The sequence below is a fragment of the Leuciscus leuciscus genome (genome assembly GCF_965113295.1).
Source record: "Leuciscus leuciscus genome assembly, chromosome: 2".
Classification (NCBI taxonomy): Eukaryota; Metazoa; Chordata; class Actinopteri; order Cypriniformes; family Leuciscidae; genus Leuciscus; species Leuciscus leuciscus.
In genome coordinates this window covers 40,310,003-40,331,985 of record NC_138726.1, presented here as the reverse complement: position 1 = coordinate 40,331,985, position 21,983 = coordinate 40,310,003, and the positions used below count along the sequence as shown (strand labels likewise).

Genomic DNA, 21,983 nt, shown 5'->3' with positions numbered 1-21,983 from the left:
CTCTCACTCTCGATTACGTCATTCGTAATGATTTATTGGAGTGGGCAGTCACTGTTGAGCTCCTTTGCAGCAATTCCTGTTTCCACAGAAACAGACTTATTTGATTGGTGGATCTCTCCTCGGGATTACGCGTATTGGGTAAAATGTAAATTGTGAACAATATATTTTTTTAATTAAGACAATGCTGACTTGTGGTTTATACAGAAGCACATTGTGCCTTACAATCACGGAGCTCCTGGTAGGTCTGTCTTGAAAGATGAGTATGTTATCGCTAGAAATCAATGAGAATGGGATTTTTTCTTGCTCCATATGGAAACAAGTAGGGGTGAACATGGAACTGAGAGTTGCAGCACTCAGGGTGTTGGGCCGTTCTGGATTGTTCCAGCCCGATTTAACCCCATGCCTTTAACTATTTCTTTGTAAGTAGGTTGCATTTGTGCACTCTTCCTGTGCTCTTCCCCCATCCAGCAGCCTTTACTGTATAAAATCCTCTATGAACTGCTAATTCCTCTGTCTTAAAATGCTGTGCCTCAGGGCTCCGTCTGTCAGAGGCCTTATCCACTGCACAATTCACAATCTCTGTCCCTCTCCACCCATCCATCCTTCCATCCCTATATCCTTCTCTTTCCTTTCATCTCTCTCCTCCTTTCTCTAAAACATAATCAAATGACTTGAACTCCTCATCCCATCCTTCACGTCTCTCTTTCTCTCACTCTATCATCACTCTTTTACAAGACTGTCTTCATTTAACTAGACCTCTCTTTACAGGTCCTAATAGTCACAGATCAGCGCCTCCTTTGTCCACATCTACTGGCATGAAATTCACCTTCAGGATGGATTCCATCTCTTTCCCTATTTTTCTTTCCCTTCACTCTCTCTCTTACTTTTAAGAGTTACTTCCAGGCTTCCAGCTGTTTTCCCCCTCCCACCGTGAGCATTTATTCTGAATTTGGTTTCATTAGAGTTTAAATATAGCATGTATTGTTTCTGTCCTATAGCTTGCCGACAATAATGTTATACTCCCTGCTTCATCCAAGCGAGCAGAGCTCTTTAAATACAGGCCCGGCTCTATCGAGGGCTGCTGTTGAATAGAGGGTGCTAGATCAGATATGACCTTGTTTTTTTGTCTTGCTCTCATTTAGGCATATTAAAGGAGGCCCTCTGGTATCGGCAGATCTTTTGAATCATACCCCAGTTTTGCAGGCTGGACTTTAAACCTTATTCACTCTGAAAAGAGAGCATGCCTGTCTACATACGGGACAAACAATTTGCTCTGTTTGTGGGACAAGAGATTTACTCATAGCCTGACTCAGTTTTTCAAAATTTCTTTATTTTATTTTATTAAAATGTTAAAGTAAATGGAGATTCCCCCTATTTTCTTATTTATCTTATTGTGAGTGATTCATCCACGCATTAATTGTTTGTTTTTTTACCATGACCGTGTAATTTTTTATAAAAATGTCATCTCAATCTTTTAGTGAAACGAAAGACTTCTCTCTGGTGACGTATGTCAAACTTCTCCAATCATTTAGTCCACTTAAACCCTGCACCTTTCTTGCAATTGACTGCAAGCTCGCATTCAGATCTGCCTCCATCCAATCAACAACCGATGGACAGAACTAAGGCTACGTTCAGATTGCAGGCAAATATGGCCCAAATGTGACTCAGATCTGTTTTTCTCATGACAGTGTGAACAGCACAAACCACATGGAATCTGATGGATTGCAAGGGAATCAATTCCGATTTGTGCCACTTCGGATACGTTCACACTGGCTACGTTCAGACTGTCATTTCAAATCCGTTTTGTATACAAATGAAATCTGATCAGATTTAGCAAGTGTGAATGGCAAAAAATCACATGAAATGCGATTTTTACAAATCCATTTCAAGCTACATCCATATTTTGTTTGAAATCTTATTCAAATCGCATTTCTGGAAATCTGTTTCAGTCTTACTGCTCCGATCGGATTTTGCATGGTTTATGTGACTTTCTCACGCCACATAAAACGGAAACGTCAGACGTTGTTATAGGTAACATGCTGAAAGTCGCTGCAGAAACAAGGTTGTGTTGTTGCAAAGTGCCGGATGAGCAGAAAATGACAACATAGCCTTACGGAGACATGTTTTGAAACCGGCAGAGACTCCTATGTTTCTGCTGCTGCCTGATAAGACACAGTATTCCAGATCTGTTTTTCGGCTACACATTGTCATGTTGTAAATAAGACAACATCTGTATTGCAATGCAAACCCCTCCATTGTGCGGTTGTTGTTGTTGTTGTTGTTGTTGTTGTTGTTTTTGGCGTATGCCTAAAATTGCAATGTCATTGCCATAGAAATCTATGCAGATATTCCGGAAAACGAGAGAGCTGCATGGACTCACAAATCGGATCTGAACAGTTGTGATACACAGTGTGTGGACATAGTTTTAGATCAGATTCCAATCGGATACACAAATGATTGGATTTGGACTGACAGTGTGAACGTAGCCTTCATATGTGGTACTAAATCTGATACAGATCAGATGTTTTGCAATGTAGTCTGAACAGTCATATCGGAATTCATGCGACTTTTATGTCACTGTAGATCAGCGTTCGTCACAATTCTGGGCTCATGGGAGTCACTTCAAAGATTTTACATACCCGAACTTATCAAGACAGTTGCGAAAGGTAGTCAGTGAAGGACAGTGATGTGTCAGAGTATCACAGTGACAGCTCTATATACAAGCAAAACACAAATGTTCGTATAATAAATGTTTAAAAACTCAGCTCTCTTCTTTTTCACATCCTCGTCTTTGTTTTTTAAAAAATATTGCCTGTGCATAAATCCGTTGGCACATCACGTTATAAATAAACGCGCAATCGCTTGCTTAATGTCTTCTGTGTTTACGTCCATATTACAGTGTGCTGCTTGACGTCTTTTTATCGTACTTTAGCGCATGCGGGTCAGTTCAGGGCCATGATCTGTGTGTTCGCACTGGAATCTTATATTGGCCACATTTAAAACAACAATGTGAAAAATGTGGATCTGAGCAGTAAATCGGAATTGAGCACTAAGGCTCACAGTGTCAACTTAGTCTTAGACTCCTGGTTAAATTCTTTTTTTGTGGATAATCTGTTTCAAATGTACTTAAATATACAGAAGAAAAGTTTTGCCACAATTTCCATTACATTGCAACTTTAATGCTAGTCTGTCTTTCTGCAGTGATGATACTGTGGTACAGTGCTGATATCAAATGATAATACCATGGTAATATATTATATACCATGGTACTTATTGATTAGTGTTACAATAAATACAATTGTACTACCATGTAAATACCATGATAAATGAATTTCAGTATCACCATCTGATACTATCACTGCATCCTGGTAAGTGTATACTGTTTCCATTCCGTTATTTACACATTATTTTTAAAGAATACCATGGTACAATGTTGAGAAAACATTTTAAACCATAGAATGTTTTGTTGCATGTCTCTTTCCTTAGCGTTTCACACAAGCAGATTCCTAACAATCATGCCCATCTTCTAGATGTTTTTATGGTTAAACCATTGATGCAGGAAACGGTGATCGCTCATCACAGATTAGAATCATAAACCGAACCCGACCCGAAACCCGTGAGTTCTTTTGGGCCCATCGGGCTCAGGTCGGGTTAGCAGACCTCTACCACAGTACTGCACCATCCTCTTTCATCTCTGATGAAAACAATGATGAATGATGTAGTTGGCCTGCCATGCTTATAAATAAGTGTTTTGATGAAACCAAGGTAGTGCTTCCTAGTTCCTGCGGAGAGAGAAAGAACAGAGAGAGGGTGAAAGAAAGGAGAGAGGAGTTATAGTTTCTCAGATGGGTGTGTGAGTCATAGAGGCACACAGGCGCTGTCTCTCTCCAGCTTTCCCTCACCTTTAGTATCAAAACATCTCATTATCAGCTGTCATTCACTACTGCCAGAGTCAGAGCTACACCGCCGCTGTATCCTTTCTCCAACATTTCATTATTGCCAATGCGGCATGCAGTGATACTCAATAATTTAAAACGGTCGGTGTGGGTATGTGTGTGTACAGTGTACGTCACAGAGGGCTCCACAATTGGCCTGTTCTGCACATATTGTATTTGTCGTGATGCATGCTGTGTTTGAACATACTGTGCAGATTGTGTCTGCTGGCTTTGTATTCATTACATTTTGTCCCTTCAGTCCCTTTTTTCGCCCCTAGTGACTGAGTAGCCAGAGTAAACATCTGAAAAAACCTGAGGAAGACAGTGGCTCTAGCATTCTCCTTTCAAATAAATGCTAAGCTTTTTGAAGACTTGCTTGGATGGCAAAAGATGCTAAAATGCTAAATTTAACCTGAGGAAGACAGCGGCTCTTCTCTCCATTCAGACAAATGCTAAGCTTCTTTGAAGTCTTGTTTGGGCTAAATTTAGCTTGTTAGCATACTTTACTGTGTGAGGAAGACATCTGCTCAGGACTCTCTGTGCTTTTCTGAACTTTTGTTTGGACTAAGATGCTAACATGTTAAATTTCATTGCATATGTAGAGCCGATTAGCCGTGGTGTCAAATTGTAGGCAAACCTGAAGAGCTAAGTCACCATGGACTCCTTCTGGAATTTCCTTTAATTTCTTATATTAATTTATGAATAAAATAATATCTGTGATAGAAATGACCTGAAGATACTTGATAGATATATATAATATTGGTAGATACTAGGTATTTAATTGTACATGCTAATTTCTTCTACTTTTACTTATAAATTAACTTTGGCGTCTAACACTCACTTAAAGTGCCCCTATTATGCTCTTTCGGATGTTACTTTTCATATAATGTTTTTTATAGCTGTTTGTGAATGTAAAATGTCTTCAAAGTTTCAAAGATCAAAGTTCAGGACAAATTGAGTTATTGTTTCCCAAATAAAGAACCAAGAAACAAGTGCTTGAACCTACGAAGGTTTAAATTCACTGTTCGCAGGGAGTTTGATTGACAGGAAATCTGACCAATCATAATCCACCATCCACCGAATCCGACATTTTGTCCGACAAAGCAGTCAGGAGAGTAAGTAGATTAATGTCGGTAGATTTTAACTTGAAAAACGCTGTGCACTGACGTCTTTCCGCGGTTGAAGCAACATTTCTTCTGTTCATTCATGTTTATTTGATGCTATAAATTAACTAGAAGGAAGAGGTGATCGTTTCACGAGCAGCTTTAACTGAGGCGCTACAGCGATCTGTCATGGCACATTAAAGAGCCACAAAATGGTATTTATTGTTTAAATTTCTTTAAAAAAGGACCACAATTGAAAGTTGAGACTTTGTTTCATATCAAAAGTAACCTGGTTTGTCCTGTCTGTCGGCGCGTTGTCAGTGTCCTCTTTGATCAGCCATGTATTTTTCACTGCGTGAGAACATGATGTGTGGCGTGAGAGCGGCATGGCTTGTCGGACATAGCAACAGTAACTAAAGGGGCCGGGGGCGGGTTTTGCGAATGTTCAATTGAAACAAATTACAACGAGGAGATTGAATTCTGATATGGTAATGGAAGTTTTGTTTCCAACATGCGCTGTAAGCGATAAACCAATCACAACAGACTGGACCATCTCACCAATCAGAGCAGAGTAGGTTCTCGGAATGAAGGGGTTTAGACAGACAGAACCCTTTATCGAACCGTTTTAACATTGTGAGAAAAGAGGTGATGCTGCAGTGTATATTATGAGAACATTTATGTTTTTTTTATCTTGATTTTATAACACTGTTAAATGTAATCTCCAAATGGATATCCATTTTTCATACTCTACATTGGAATGTTGTGATGGTTAAATTCACTTGTAGCATTTAAAATGATTAATTTGAGTCATTTTAATTTTAGGCAAAATGGTATCAAATTTTAATATCTCCATTTATTAAATTATCGATTCAAATATTCAAAATGAACATTTAGGCTATGAGTCGACTGTGTGTCATTTATGTTGTAGAACAAAACAACCAAGTGTTTACAAGTAATGTTTACCACAGACCTTTGATACTTCCATTATAAAAACCCATTGAAAAATCCTTGAGAGTTGAAATTCAGAGTTGAAATCCTTGAAATTCAGAGTTTTTGGACTGTACTACATGAAAAGCCCTGTTGTTATGGCACACATTTTTATCAAGCTCATGATGAGACCTGCTTATAATTGCAAGGGAACATGTTGGCCAGGAAAAATGTTACAAGGGTACATGAAGGTTAATTAATAAAGACCCTGCCACACACCCCAACAGTGACATTCTCTGAGGAGCTTTCTCTCCTAGACACGAGCAAAGATTTCACTCCTTGTCTAGTGCGTAAAAGAAAGCCTGTCAGCAGGGAAAGTTTTGCAGGACTTGTCAGAGAAAGGGGTGGGTAGAGACAGGAGCTGCATGTGCCATAGTTAACACCCTGTGACGTTTGCGGAGGCGTCCATCCAGACATAAATCCCTTCCTTGGGCTATCCATCACCTATCTTTATCCCCCTCCAACTCTCCTCCCTGCAGGATTGAGGGGGTCCTCCATCAGATCTTCCCTCCCCAAACTCTGCTTAGTCAATGGGCCCGAGCCCACAATCTGTCACCGCATGACTGACTGCAGGCCTATTAAAGTCTTTACCACCCGACAAGGCAGTTAACCAGATGCGAAAGCATGGCAGAAATCAATAGGGCTAATTTTTCAAAAGTTATCTCTGTTATCGCCTGTCTCGCACTTTTCTCTCTCTCACGATGCGTCGACGTGAGTGAAGGATCTTGGCCTTTTCGAGGCCTCAGTGCCTCGAGATAAATCTATTATCAATGCCAGTCAGACAGGAGTACGAAAGGTAGATTTTGGAGAAGTACAAACCTTCCTACCTCATAACTCAATGTCTCATGTGTAAAGACCTTTTGCTCTAAATTGGGTTCAAAGATAAATAAACAATGATATCTGCGGCCACTTCGTGGTTTGATTACAGAACAGAAATCCAAGTGTTGTATGTTTTCCCTCTTTCCCCCTTCTTCCGACCCAGGAGGTGCTAGAATATTCACATCCTTGTAACACAGACAAAGCCTCTGAATAAGACATGCTGGCTAATGCCGAGGGTAATGTGTTAAACACCTCCCCGGGGGAGGGAGATGGCTTTAGTTTGTTTTCGTCTTTATCCATTTTTTATCATCACTGATGATTTGGGCTATTCAAATGGAATTAGACCAACTTTTAAAATTCTTATAGGGTTTAAGATTGGCATGAAGACTAATTCAAGGCTAAAGCAGGTATGAACTAGCGGGAAAAAATAGCCAAACAATGGCCAAGTTTGCAAGAGAGTAAGGTTTAAAATAGTTTAAGATATAGGACGCAACCAGACTGTAGCGCACAAAGAACTGTTATCGTATCACTGCAGACCTCCAATGAACACATGTCCCTGTCGTCCTTATAAAAAGTTCATGAGCTGGGGGGCAGAGCTGGTGGCATGGGGGCGGGGAGGCTGTCAGGCGCAGTGTGATAGGACATTGACAGTGTTCTTGGGAGCAAATGAGCACACTACACAGCCATACAGTACAGAAACATCCATACTAAAACATCCACTGACAGCAGCATACATTACTGCAGACTCACCCGGGGGTGGTCCATGGGACAGGCAAGATATCTCTGAACAACTTTTAACAGCTTGGGTTAGTTTCTCTAGCCGCGGTAGCCTTAGGCTTTCCCTCTGCGAGGTAGATATAGTCACCTTAAACTGCCCACACACGCCCAGTCAAGCCAACGTCAACACCAATCTCTAAAGCCATCATTCAAGGTGGTGGTGAGACACTCTGCAAACATCGACCTCACTTCTTGTGAGGCTTTACGGTGGCACGTGAAAGCGTTGTTTTGACTTTATGGCCTCTGTTGTGCTCTTTACTGGATCAGGCCTTCCTGTGAGGACTTCAATAGCCAAGGAATGTTGTGTGTTTTTTGTCACTCTTTACTATTTAGTCAGACTAACAATAGACAAATGTGCTCGACAAATAAGAGGCAGTTAAAAACAGCCTTGGCACAAAGCGCTCTGTCTGTGTGGGTTCGGACTAATCCATTACACAACATGTGGTTAAGGAGGCAGGGGCTGCATCTTTAAGCAGAATGAAAAAATGTTTTCCCACTGTTATCCCTCTCCTCCCATCCATTCGTAGACTCGTGGAAGCATGTCAGGTTGGTTCTTCTTGGATGCTATACAAACAAGCGTTGTAGAGCAAGAAAACACATGCATCTTGGCGGTCTACTTCAATGAGTACAATAAACTACACAATTCCTCTTGACAGAGTAATTTTCAGAAGCTTTTCCTGTCCTTTGGCAGGCACTTCATTGGTTGCTTAGCCCCTTTCTCTTTTTCTCTTTGGCCCAGAATCTTTGTGGTATAGTATTTGGCAGGAGTCCAGTGGCCCTCTCCAGCATTAAGTGTTTCTGGGTCAATCTTTTGTCTCTCAAGAACATGGCTGAGATTGTGAGCATTCACCTGGTCTACGTCCATCACTCAAATTCCTTCAGCTTGCCAAGTATGTTACTGGAAGCCATTTTGGATCATGTTTTGACATGCATTCTTGTAGCTTAGACCAACATAAATATGACAAAAGTAGTTATTAACATTAAATGGATAGGAGAAAAACATAATGGTGATTCCACATCATGAATGTCTGTCCTGATTGTTTTAGGTTCCTTTAATGACTTTCTGTGAAAACTACCATGACAGTTTTGTAAATATGAGATTGATGGTTTCATAGTTACATTTTTTTTAAATACAATTTTAGGGATGCACAATCCACCTTAAAGGGTTAGTTCACCCACATTTTTTTATTCTGTCAGTAATTACTCACGTAGTGTAACAGCGCAGCTCTTCTGGGTTGTACGTCAGAACAATAGTGAGCCTACGTTCTGATGTACAACCCAGAAGCGCTGTTACACTTCATGAACTCACTCAGAGGCCCACACAGAAGAAAATGAATAGTTGAATAAAGTCGTTATTATTGTTTTGTTTTTTGCACACAAAAAGTATTCTCGTCGCTTGATGAACTTAAGATTGAGCCACTGTAGTCACTTGGACTATTTTAACAATGTCTTTACTAACTTTTCTGGGATGGCAGATATCAATTACCAAGTAGTCTATGAAGGAGTGAGCCAGCTCTCAGATTTCATCAAAAATATCTTAATTTGTGTTCCGAAGATGAACGAAAGTCTTACGGGGTTGGAACAACATGAGGGTGAGTAATTACTGACAGAATTTTCATTTTTTGGTGAACTAACCTTTTAAGGTATTTCCGGTGAATGTGCAAGACTTCTGATTCGTTAGCCATTATTGGTAGATAACTAGAAGAATAACAAAGTGCAGTAAAGGATAAAACTATTCACACTCAGTGTGCTTATGATTACAATAATACATTTAAATTGTATGTTATCAAATACCCGTTTGCAACCATAATTTTTGTACAGCTAAAATAACTGGAAGCAGATGATACCAGAAACCTTGCATATTCAAATTACAAATGACCGCTCTTCACATCCTGATAGCAATAAATAATATAAGTGGTCTAAATATAAAAAAAAAATATATATATATATCTTCTTTGGAAGTCTCAGGACCAAAACAATTTTCATCCAGTCGTTGCATTTGGTCCGAATGCAATGATAGGATGTCCTACCTGCCTGTCAAGCTATGTATTTCCAAACCTCCGCGCACCCTGCTTGTGCAGACATCACACATCATCAGCGTGTTTCATGATGCTATGCTGCAGAGTTGTAGACAGACAGTCACCAAGCACCACAAACAAACAGCAGTCACCTTTTACAGTTCCTCCTGAACCAAAACAACCAGCTTATGCTGCGTTCACGTCATAACTACCGTAATTAAGAGATGGAAACCCGTGACGTTTTACCTGGAGCTGTTCACGACCTCGGACATGGAATAATGCATTTCTGTTGCAACTCTATTAACACTGAAATTACTTTGAAATATGCTCTGAAGGGAGGATGGGATCTTATTGGAGGATGGGAAGCAAGCCTCTCTGAAGTTGCCTCCCTTACCTTTAATGCTTCCTTGAAATTAATCTTTAAAAACACGCATAATTTAATAACACTGTTTAGTGTTATTTTAGCAAAATGAATATTTTTCATACTGTACTTTATATTGCAATGCCTAAATTCACTTGTAGCATTTGAAATTATTGATTTTTGAGTTATAGTTTACTTATTTACATAAAATAAATAAATGGTCCATACTGGTCAAAATTGTAATCAGTGCATCCCTGTTGATTGAAATAAAAAAGTGATAATAATAATGCAAATCAAAGTAATGCTTTGTAAATAGAAATTCAGCGTGCATATCTGTGCTTCACACCGTTTTATTTGATTCCTAACCCACATTGTGTGCTCACAGCTACATTTGCTATGCTAGACACACAGCTATACAACATTGAGGTGTACAAATATAGTTATTACATTGCAGGATTTTGTCAGCGGGCGTCAATCATCCAGCTAGTTATGCAAATTAGTGACAAGGGGGGTAATTATAGAGGAAACTCCCTTTTCCCAGCAGAGTTTGACAGCCTCTCTAAGGCCTGGAGGCCTGGATGCATGTGAATTTTACTTTTTTTTTTCTTTTCAATCTCAAGCCTAGTCCGATAAATGAACTAATCTTTGGTTGAAGTGTGAGATTATACTGATGAAAGTGTGCAGTGAGAATGACTTGTTATGGACAGAGAGGGCATTTGTTTGGTGCCTGTAGTTTTGATACTACATTCATGTTCAGAGATGCCATAGATTCAACCTATTGCTTAAGAGTAAGTGGCACAAACATTTTTTTCGTCGTCCACCCAGATATTCTACCACAAGCTTGCGAGTGGGGTGCCCGACAGATACATGCGCTCCATTAGAGCACCTACAAATTACATGTAAACTGAATCTTGTGTCAAGCTTGAACACAGAATGGAAAAAAAAAGTAACAAGCCACCCCCCCCCCCCCCCATCTCCCTTGCACCATGGCAACCACATGATGAGGAAAAGCGATCCTGTTCTCGTCGGTCTCTCTCCTTAATGGTGCGTCTGTTGGTGTAAGGAGATATTTCCAAAACTTCCCCTGGTTGATATTTTAGATCCCCTGCTGTAACTGAACTGGGCATGGGAGACACGGGTAGAATTTGTACCATCTCTCAGGTTGCTGGCCTTCTTCACTTATTGCAGCAAGCAATTGAGAGACAGGTCTATTGACTCCTCTATCTGTCTCTGGTCCTGCTCCATGTTTGCCGGTGCTGTATGCCAAGGTGGGAAGAGGTACTCGACTGCCACTGTTTGCAAATACATGTGGGTCATCTGTTCTTTGCCACGGCTTTGTCTTGTTGATGCGTGCCTTGCGTTTTTCACACAAACGGTAGTTTGGCAGGCCGTGACAGAGTGTGCTTGACTGGAAACTCTTTGTCTGGCGGCAGTGACCCTCCTGAGTGTACTTTGAAATTCAGAGTAACTCCTTACTCTCCTGTCCCCTCTGCTGGCAAAGGCAGAAAATGCAGCTTGGAAGGCCTTTTTAGCATACAAAACAACTTTGCAAAACTTGTGCTATTTCATTGATGGGTTTCTATTTTCTCATTTCTTTTCTCATTTATTACTATCATTATGAACAGACCCTTTTCTACTTCCCTGACCAACCTGTGACGTGTCACTGAAAGAGGCGATATGGATTTCTTCTCTTTGTGAAAGACCACTTTGCCCTTCCATTGCAGTCTCTCATGTTGTTGCCATACGTCTCACCTGTCTTCTCTTCCCAAAGCTGCATTGGTCCTGGAAGACCAGGGAGCCCGGCCTTCAACACCACTCTGTATGAAATATCAATGCAGATGACTCACTTCGTCTTCAGTGTCAATCACCATTGCAAATGCCAAGCCCATTATAGCCAAATCCTTCTGGGAGTTGTTACGTCCATCTCCAGCAGTGGAGAAGGCAGGTTTCTTAAAGGGGCAGCGTTCCATAAAAAAGGTTGCTGTCTGACTATGCTGTAGGAGACATGAATTTTTTAGTCACGTTTTATTTGATCCAGCTAAAAACAGATTCTTGCATCAATCCCATTCACCTGTCAGCCCTGCACATAAACAAAACCGGTGACCAAGAGAAAAGAAAGCTTCAGAGAAAACTGGGTAAAAAAAAACAAAACAGAGATGCTCCGAGCCAACACCCAGTGGTTGTCCCACGGGACCGGTATGCTATTTTGGGCTTGCTCGGTGCTTTCGTCATGGTAGAGGTAGTCAGAGGTTGTCGCATTTGATGCTGGGATGTTGCATCTTGCGTCACTATGGTTTTAGAAGAAGAGACAACTCTTTCAAAGCCATCAAGGTTATAAAGTTTAGCTGGAGGATGTTACTGTTTGATCAGGCTCCCGAGGAGGAGAATACCTTTATGGCTCCTATGTTAAAATTAGAAATAGCTGAAAAGCGTGGTTTGAACCATTGTGAGAGCTTCATTTTAAAATGTTATTTTTGGACACATAGAATGTTGTGTTGTCAAGTCCTAATATGAGTTGTTAATGAAACGAAGCGAATGTCAAAGTTAAGTTTTCTCAGAGAGGGCTTCATAACACGTGGGAAGATTCAGTGTGAGTCTTAGTGTAGTGTTCTCACATGGGAGTAGGTGTACAGATGCATGGAGCACAATGAGATGCCGCCTACTCAAGCCAAACTGAGAAACCTTTCACTGATTTACACAAATCCACAGGTGAGCTGACGAGGTGTCACTTGTGGGTAATTAACTGTGCGCAGTGACACCACGGAAAAAATCTCTGTGTCCCTTCGGCCTCCTTTACTGTCACACCCCAAGCGTACAGCGAAATTGTCCCATTTCATCCTATTGGCTATCCATTGAAATCTTTGGATGTCTAATGAAGCTATCTAATGAGGAAAGGTAGACCCTCTTGAATAGAATGAAATAAGAACACTAAACATATAATTTACACCCCATTTATTTACTCTTTGGTGTGAGGTGGTAAAGACATCAGGGACAGTAGCAGCTTCACTTTTCACTGTTAGTTTAACAAAAATATATGCTAATTGTAATTTTGTATGGACTGGACAGTTCAGTATGAAGATAAACAATAATTATAGTAGCTCAAATGTATAAACACAATCATAAGTTAAATAAGAATTGTGTATTTACTTTTATTGGGTGAAGATGGATATCCACTAGTGTTGTCAAAAATACCGATATTTCGATAAATATCGATACTGAAATATCTGAACGGTACCAATACTAATTTCCCGAAGTATTGATACTAGCCGAGCTGTCACTTTCACTTCTCTCCAAAGGCGCGTTGACAAACACCACACGCGCACTCGTCTCATTCGCTCTGGTTAAATAGCGAAAGTGAAGTGAATGGGGCCGATCACAACTGGCGCGTTTTTTGCAGTGAGAGGCGCCTATTTTCAATTGGTTTCCAGCGAGCGTTCTGCGCGCTGTTTATGCGCCTGCTGCGCCTTGCGGGCCTTCCGTTTTAGTGATGAAAGCTAGTTGCTTGAACGCCCGGAGAGTGCGATGATGGAGGATAAACTTGTGGTGCTCTCGCGGGTTACCAGGAGCTTAACGACTTCACGACCCGTAACTACCACAATGTTAACAGAAAGTAAATAAAGTTAATAAAAGGCTGATTTGACGTTTACTTGACTGACAGGACAGCTGTTTCAGTGGTTGCCTAGCAACATAAAAAACGCGCTGTGCACCCTATGGCCCCGATCACACCTAACGCATTTTTCAGGTTCGAAACCGCGAGGTGCAGCAGGCGGTAAAACGCGAGGTGCAGCAGGCGCATAAACAGCGCGCAAAACGCTCGCTGCCATAGGAAACCAATTGAAAATAGGCGCCTCTCACTGCAAAAACGCGTCAGGTGTGATCGGGGCCTAATATAGCAAAGCACCTGAAAGACCGACACCCGGATCTATATAAATAATTTCGAGAGGTTGGTAACTCTTCTCATTTTAACATTTCGTTAGCCTCATAGCATAATTGTCTAAGTCATTTTTTGGCCAAATTGTGATAGGCAATTATGCTATGAGGTTAACGATTTCTGAAACATTAACCAAGATGGCCTAGTATTGTTGTTGATATGAGTGTGTTGTCTCGTTTTTTCACCGTAATTCTTAAAGTTAATATAATCTGACTGAGGAATCTTAGACAAGTAAATATTTTAACTGTGGTCAAATGTAAATTAACTTAAATTAGCTTATTTAACTTTATTCAAAAAATTATTATTTAATTCTGCAATTTGCCTTCATTAGCGATTATCATTAATTTGATTACACAGATACTAATTAAACTAAACTGAGCTACACAATGACATCTCTGAATTCAATAATGAAATGCCTTTAACTGAAAATTTAATGTTTAATCTTATTATTTATACATTACTGACAACTCTGTCCTCCAATTTGATACTGTTAAGTGCTTTGACACAATCTGTATTGTTAAAAGCACTATATAAATAAAGGTGCTTGACTTGACTTCATGTCGATCCAGTGAGCATGGTTTTCGCGTGTGATGCACGCACGTTTGCGTTTAAATCTGTTCATCAAATAACGTTAATGTATTAACCAGCATTTATGCTTTTGAACAAGTACACTACCTCAGGACATTTTTGTTCATGTAAAATATACCTCATTGTCATGTTCTAGACTTGTTATACAGCGGGGGAAATAAGTATTGAACACGTCATCATTTTTCTCAGTAAATATATTTCCAAAGGTGCTATTGACATGAAATTTTCACCAGATGTTGGTAACAACCCAAGTAAGCCATACATACAAAGAAACAAACAAAAATAAGTTCAGAAATTAAGTTATGTGTAATAATGTGAAATGACACAGGGAAAAAGTATTGAACACATGAAGAAAGGGAGGCGCAAAAAGGCATGGAAAGCCAAGACAACTGCTGAAAACTTACAGTATTAAAAAGCAATCCAGCCCCCTGTCAGTGGAAATTAATAACAGCTGGTTCAGTCCCAAATGATGGCCTACAAAAAGGTCTCATTGCCAAGGTGTCACACAAGACACATCTCATGATGGGTAAAAGCAAAGAGCTGTCTCAAGACCTTCGCAACCTAATTGTTGCAAAACATAATGATGGCATTGGTTATAGGCGCCATTCTAAGCTTCTGAATGGTCCAGTGAGCACTTTTGGGGCCATAATACGGAAGTGGAAAGACAATAATTTCACCATAAATTTGCCTCGACCAGTGCTCCTCGCAAGATTTCTGATAGAGGAGTGAAAAGAATAATCAGAAGAGTTGTCCAAGAGCCAACACCAAGTTGTATGGTGTTTTTAGGGTAATGTGCACTGCCATTTCTCCTCCAAATATGGTGTGTATTATGGCATCCAAACAGTTCAATTTTGCTCTCATGTGACCACACTATATTCTCCCAGTATTTCACTGGCTTTTCCAAATGTTGTGTAGCAAACTTTAAATGAGCTTCAACATGCTTTTTTTTCAGTAATGGAGTCTTGCGTGGTGAGCGTGCATACAGGCCATGGCGGTGGAGTGCATTACTTACTGTTTTCTTTGAGACAACAGTACCTGCTATCTGCAGGTCTTTTTGAAGCCCTCCACAAGTGATCCTTGGCTCTTGGACAACTCTTCTGATTATTCTTTTAACTCCTCTATCAGAAATCTTGCGAGGAGCACTGGTCGAGGCAAATTTATGGTGAAATTATTGTCTTTCCACTTCCGTATTATGGCCCCAAAAGTGCTCACTGGACCATTCAGAAGCTTAGAATGGCGCCTATAACCAATGCCATCATTATGTTTTGCAACAGTTAGGTTGCGAAGGTCTTGAGACAGCTCTTTGCTTTTACCCATCATCAGATGTGTCTTGTGTGACACCTTGGCAATGAGACCTTTTTGTAGGCCATCATTTGGGACTGAACCAGCTGTTATTAATTTCCACTGACAGGGGGCTGGATTGCTTTTTAATTACTGTAAGTTTTCAGCAGTTGTCTTGGCTTTCCATGCCTTTTTGCGCCTCCCTTTCTTCATGTGTTCAATACTTTTTCCCTGTGTCATTTCACATTATTACACATAACTTAATTTCTGAACTTATTAGGGCCCGAGCACCGATGGTGTGAGGACCCTCTTGGAATTGCTCTGTTTATTATTATTATTATTATTAGGGCCCGAGCACCGATGGTGTGAGGACCCTCTTGGAATTGCTCTGTTTATTAGGGCCCGAGCACCGATGGTGTGAGGACCCTCTTGGAATTGCTCTGTTTATTATTATTATTATTATTATTCTTCTCCGCATTTAATTGCATTTTTGAGGGCCTAAACATGCTCGAAAACTCACAAAACTTTGCACACGCGTCAGAATTGGCGAAAATTTACATCTGATATAGGTTTCAGAATTGGACGGGGCAAAATGGCTCGATAGCGCCACCTATAAAAGTTCAACGGAGTGCGCCTCCCGCAACGTTCCACGTACGTGCACGAAATTCGGTACATACATGTAATCACCTAATACCTACAAAAAAGTCTCTTGGAGCATAGCCCTAAACACAACAGGAAGTCAGCCATTTTGAACTTCCTCTCAGATTTTTGTGCAGTTTTTGCCATTTTCAGGCCTCGTACTTAAACGAACTCCTCCTACAGTTTTAATCTGATCATCTTCAAATTTGGTGAGTGTAATCTTAAGGCCTTTGCGACGTTAAATTGCGAAGATCTTGAGTTTTCGTCGAAGGGCGGGTCCTCGGCGTCCTGACAAATTTCGATGTTTCGCCATGAAACAGGAAGTTGCTGTAACTCAGGCATGGAATGTCCAATCTGCCCCAAACTTCACACGTTTGATAAGCGTTCTGTCCTGAACACATGACCATGCTCATATTCAGTTATAGTCATAGCGCCACCTGCTGGCAACAGGAAGTGACATGTTTAACACTGTTATGGACTCCTAATAACATATAAAAAAGTGCCAGCAAGTGCTAAACATGCTAACAACATACTAGAAGCATGCTAAAACATGCTAGCAAACTCTTAGCTAAGTGCTAAAGCATGCTATTTTTGCAATTAAATAGGAATTTGCTGTAACTCAGGCATGGAATGTCCAATCTGCCCCAAACTTCACACTTTTGATAATCGTTCTGTCCTGAACACATCTACATGAGAATATTCAGTTATAGTAATAGCGCCACCTACTGGTAACAGGAAGTGTCATGTTTAACACGTTGATGCCATTCTAGCAACATGTTAAAAATGCCATTGACTTCTAAACATGCTAGAAACATGTTAAAACTTGCTAGCAATACTTAGCTAAGTGCTAAAGCATGCTAATTCAATGAAACAGGATGTTGTTGTTACTCAAGAAGGCAATGTCCAATCTGCGCCAAACTTAACACTTTTGATAAGCGTTCTGTCCTGGACACATGACCATGCTCATATTCAGTTACAGTCATAGCTCCACCTGCTGGCAACAGGAAGTGACATGTTTAACACTGTTGTGAACTCCTGATAACATATACAAAAGTTCCAGCATGTGCTAAACATGCTAACAACATACTAGAAACATGTTAAAACATGCTAGCAAATACTTAGCTTAGTGCTAAAGCATGCTAATACTGCAATTAAATAGGAATTTGCTGTAACACAGGCACGGAATGTCCAGTCTGCCCCAAACTTCACACGTTTGATAAGAGGCATGGCCTGAACACATCTACATGAGAATATTCAGTTATAGTAATAGCGCCACCTACTGGTAACAGGAAGTGTCATGTTTAACACGTTGATGCCGTTCTAGCAACATGTTAAAAATGCCATTGACTTCTAAACATGCTAGAAACATGTTAAAACATGCTAGCAATACTTAGCTAAGTGCTAAAGCATGCTAATTCAATGAAACAGGATGTTGTTGTTACTCAAGAAGGCAATGTCCAATCTGCGCCAAACTTCACACTTTTGATAAACGTTCTGTCCTGAACACATGACCATGCTCATATTCAGTTACAGTCATAGCGCCACCTGCTGTCAACAGGAAGTGACATGTTAAACACTGTTGTGGACATATAAAAACATTAAAAAGTGCCAGCAAGTGTTAAACATGCTAACAACATACTAGAAACTTGCTAAAACATGCTAGCAAACACTTAGCTAAGTGCTAAAGCATGCTATTGCTGCAATTAAATAGGAATTTGCTGTAACACAGGCATGCAATGTCGAATCTGCCCCAAACTTAATATGTAACATGCAAGAAACATGCTAGCAACACATAGCTAAGTTCTAAATCATGCTAGAAATGCTAAAGAAAGTTGTTGTAACTTAAGCATACAATGTCCAATCTACCCCAAACTTCACACGTTTGATAAGAATTATCTCCTGAACACAAGTCCATGCTCATATTCAGATATAGTCATAGCGCCGCCTGCTGGCAACAGGAAGTGATGTTTAACATTGTTCTGGACTCCTAATAACATATAAAAAAGTGCCACCAACTGCTAAACATGTTAGCAACATACTAGAAACATGCTATCAAATACTTAGCTAAGTGTTAAAGCATGCTATTACTGCAATTAAATATGAATTTGCTGTAACTCAGGCATGCAATGTCCAATCTACCCCAAAATTAATATGTAATATGCTAGAAACATCATAAAACATGCAAGAAATGCTAAAGGAAGTTATTGTAACTCAAGCATACAATGTCCAATCTGCCCCAAACTTCACATGTTTGATAAAAGTCCTGCACTAAACACATCTACATAGCGATATTCAGATGTAGACATAGCCCCACCTACTGGCAACAGAAACTGACATGGTTAAAACAGTAATGCAGTACTAACCACATAACTATTGTGTACTAAGCATGCTAGAAACATACTAAACATGCTAGCAACTACTATACCTCCTTAAATGCACATTGCCCAACCATGCTCTGTCTTTCTAAAGCCACCGAGTGACGATGGCACGAGTGCGAGGGCCCTTTCATCGCTGCTTGCAGCTTTAATTATTATTATTATTATTATTCTTCTCCGCATTTAATCGCATTTTTGAGGGCCTAAACATGCTCGAAAACTCACGAAACTTTGCACACGTGTCAGAACTGGCGAAAATTTACATCTGATATAGGTTTCAGAATTGGGCGGGGCAAAATGGCTCGATAGCGCCACCTATAAAAGTTCAACGGAGTGCGCCTCCCGCTATGTTCCACGTACGTTTACGAAATTCGGTACATACATGTAAGGACCTAATACCTACAAAAAAGTCTCTTGGAGCGTAGCCCTAAACACAACAGGAAGTCAGCCATTTTCAACTTCCTCTCAGATTTTTGTGCAGTTTTTGCCATTTTCATGCCTCATACTTTAACGAACTCCTCCTACAGTTTTAATCTGATCATCTTCAAATTTGGTGAGTGTAATCTTAAGGCCTTTGCGACGTTAAATTGCGAAGATCTTGAGTTTTCGTCGAAGGGCGGGTCCTCGGCGGCCTGACAAATTTCGATGTTTCGCCATGAAACAGGAAGTTGCTGAAACTCAGGCATGGAATGTCCAATCTGCCCCAAACTTCACACGTTTGATAAGCGTTCTGTCCTGAACACATGACCATGCTCATATTCAGTTACAGTCATAGCGCCACCTGCTGGCAACAGGAAGTGACATGTTTAACATTGTTGTGAACTCCTGATAACATATAAAAAAGTGCCAGCAAGTGCTAAGCATGCTAACAACATACTAGACACATGCTAAAACATGCTAGCAAACACTTAGCTAATTGCTAAAGCATGCTATTACTGCAATTAAATAGGAATTTGCTGTAACTCAGGCACGGAATGTCTAATCTGCCCCAAACGTCACACATTTGATAAGAGTCATGGCCTGAACACATCTACATGAGAATATTCAGTTATAGTAATAGCGCCACCTACTGGTAACAGGAAGTGTCATGTTTAACACGTTGATGCCGTTCTAGCAACATGTTAAAAATGCCATTGACTTCTAAACATGCTAGAAACATGTTAAAACATGCTAGCAAAACTTAGCTAAGTGCTAAAGCATGTTAATTCAATGAAACAGGATGTTGTTGTTACTCAAGAAGGCAATGTCCAATCTGCGCCAAACTTCACACGTTTGATAAGCGTTCTGTCCTGAACACATGACCATGCTCATATTCAGTTACAGTCATAGCGCCACCTGCTGGCAACAGGAAGTGACATGTTAAACACTGTTGTGGACTCCTAATAACATATAAAAAAGTTCCAGCATGTGTTAAACATGCTAACAACATACTAGAAACATGTTAAAACATGCTAGCAAACACTTAGCTTAGTGCTAAAGCATGCTAATACTGCAATTAAATAGGAATTTGCTGTAACACAGGCACGGAATGTCCAGTCTGCCCCAAACTTCACACGTTTGATAAGAGTCATGGCCTGAACACATCTACATGAGAATATTCAGTTATAGTAATAGCGCCACCTACTGGTAACAGGAAGTGTCATGTTTAACACGTTGATGCCGTTCTAGCAACATGTTAAAAATACCATTGACTTCTAAACATGCTAGAAACATGTTAAAACATGCTAGCAATACTAAGCTAAGTGCTAAAGCATGCTAATATAATGAAACAGGATGTTGTTGTTACTCAAGAAGGCAATGTCCAATCTGCGCCAAACTTCACACTTTTGATAAGCGTTCTGTCTTGAACACATTACAATGCTCATATTCAGTTACAGTCAAAGCGCCACCTGCTGGCAACAGGAAGTGACATGTTAAACACTGTTGTGGACTCCTAATAACATATAAAAAAGTGCCAGCAAGTGCTAAACATGCTAACAACATTCTAGAAACATGCTAAAACATGCTAGCAAACACTTAGCTAATTTGCTAAAGCATGCTATTGCTGCAATTAAATAGGAATTTGCTGTAACACAGGCATGGAATGTCCAATCTGCCCCAAACTTAATATGTAACATGCAAGAAACATGCTAGAAACACATAGCTAAGTTCTAAAGCATGTTAGAAATGCTAAAGGAAGTTGTTGTAACTCAAACATACAATATCCAATCTGCCCCAAACTTCACATACTTCATAAAAGTCCTGCACTGAACACATCTACAAAGCAATATTCAGATATATAACCCCACCTACTGCCAACAGAAACTGAACTGGTTAACACAGTAATGCAGTACTAACCACATACCTATTGTGTACTAAGCATGCTAAAAACATACTAAACATGCTAGCAACTACTATATACTGTATACCTCCTTAAATGCACATTGCCCAACCATGCTCTGTCTTCCTAAAGCCAACGAGTGACGATGGCACGGGTGCGAGGGCCCTTTCATCGCTGCTTGCAGCTTTAATTATTATTATTCTTCTCCGCATTTAATCACATTTTTGAGGGCCTAAACATGCTCGAAAACTCACGAAACTTTGCACACGCGTCAGAACTGGCGAAAATTTACATCTGATATAGGTTTCAGAATTGGGCGGGGCAAAATGGCTCGATAGCGCCACCTATAAAAGTTCAACGGAGTGCGCCTCCCGCTATGTTCCACGTACGTTTACGAAATTCGGTACATACATGTAAGGACCTAATACCTACAAAAAAGTCTCTTGGAGCGTAGCCCTAAACACAACAGGAAGTCAGCCATTTTCAACTTCCTCTCAGATTTTTGTGCAGTTTTTGCCATTTTCATGCCTCGTACTTTAACGAACTCCTCCTACAGTTTTAATCTGATCATCTTCAAATTTGGTGAGTGTAATCTTAAGGCCTTTGCGACGTTAAATTGCGAAGATCTTGAGTTTTCGTCGAAGGGCGGGTCCTCGGCGGCCTGACAAATTTCGATGTTTCGCCATGAAACAGGAAGTTGCTGAAACTCAGGCATGGAATGTCCAATCTGCCCCGAACTTCACACGTTTGATAAGCGTTCTGTCCTGAACACACGACCATGCTCATATTCAGTTACAGTCATAGCGCCACCTGCTGGCAACAGGAAGTGACATGTTTAACACTGTTGTG

At 40.3% G+C, this 21,983-nt stretch overlaps 1 protein-coding gene and 1 long non-coding RNA gene across 4 annotated transcripts in view; one reads left to right on the top strand and one right to left on the bottom strand.

Moving 5' to 3' along the window:
- The window catches only part of mettl15 (methyltransferase 15, mitochondrial 12S rRNA N4-cytidine), a 119,409-nt gene that overhangs the window by 14,583 nt on the left and 82,843 nt on the right, over nt 1-21,983 (top strand). The window lies entirely within an intron of this gene.
- Nucleotides 8,983-13,124, bottom strand: LOC309493471. The gene is made up of 2 exons (XR_014203950.1): nt 13,015-13,124; nt 8,983-12,859 (listed from the first exon to the last, which is right to left on the bottom strand). It is a non-coding gene; the product is annotated as an uncharacterized lncRNA (long non-coding RNA).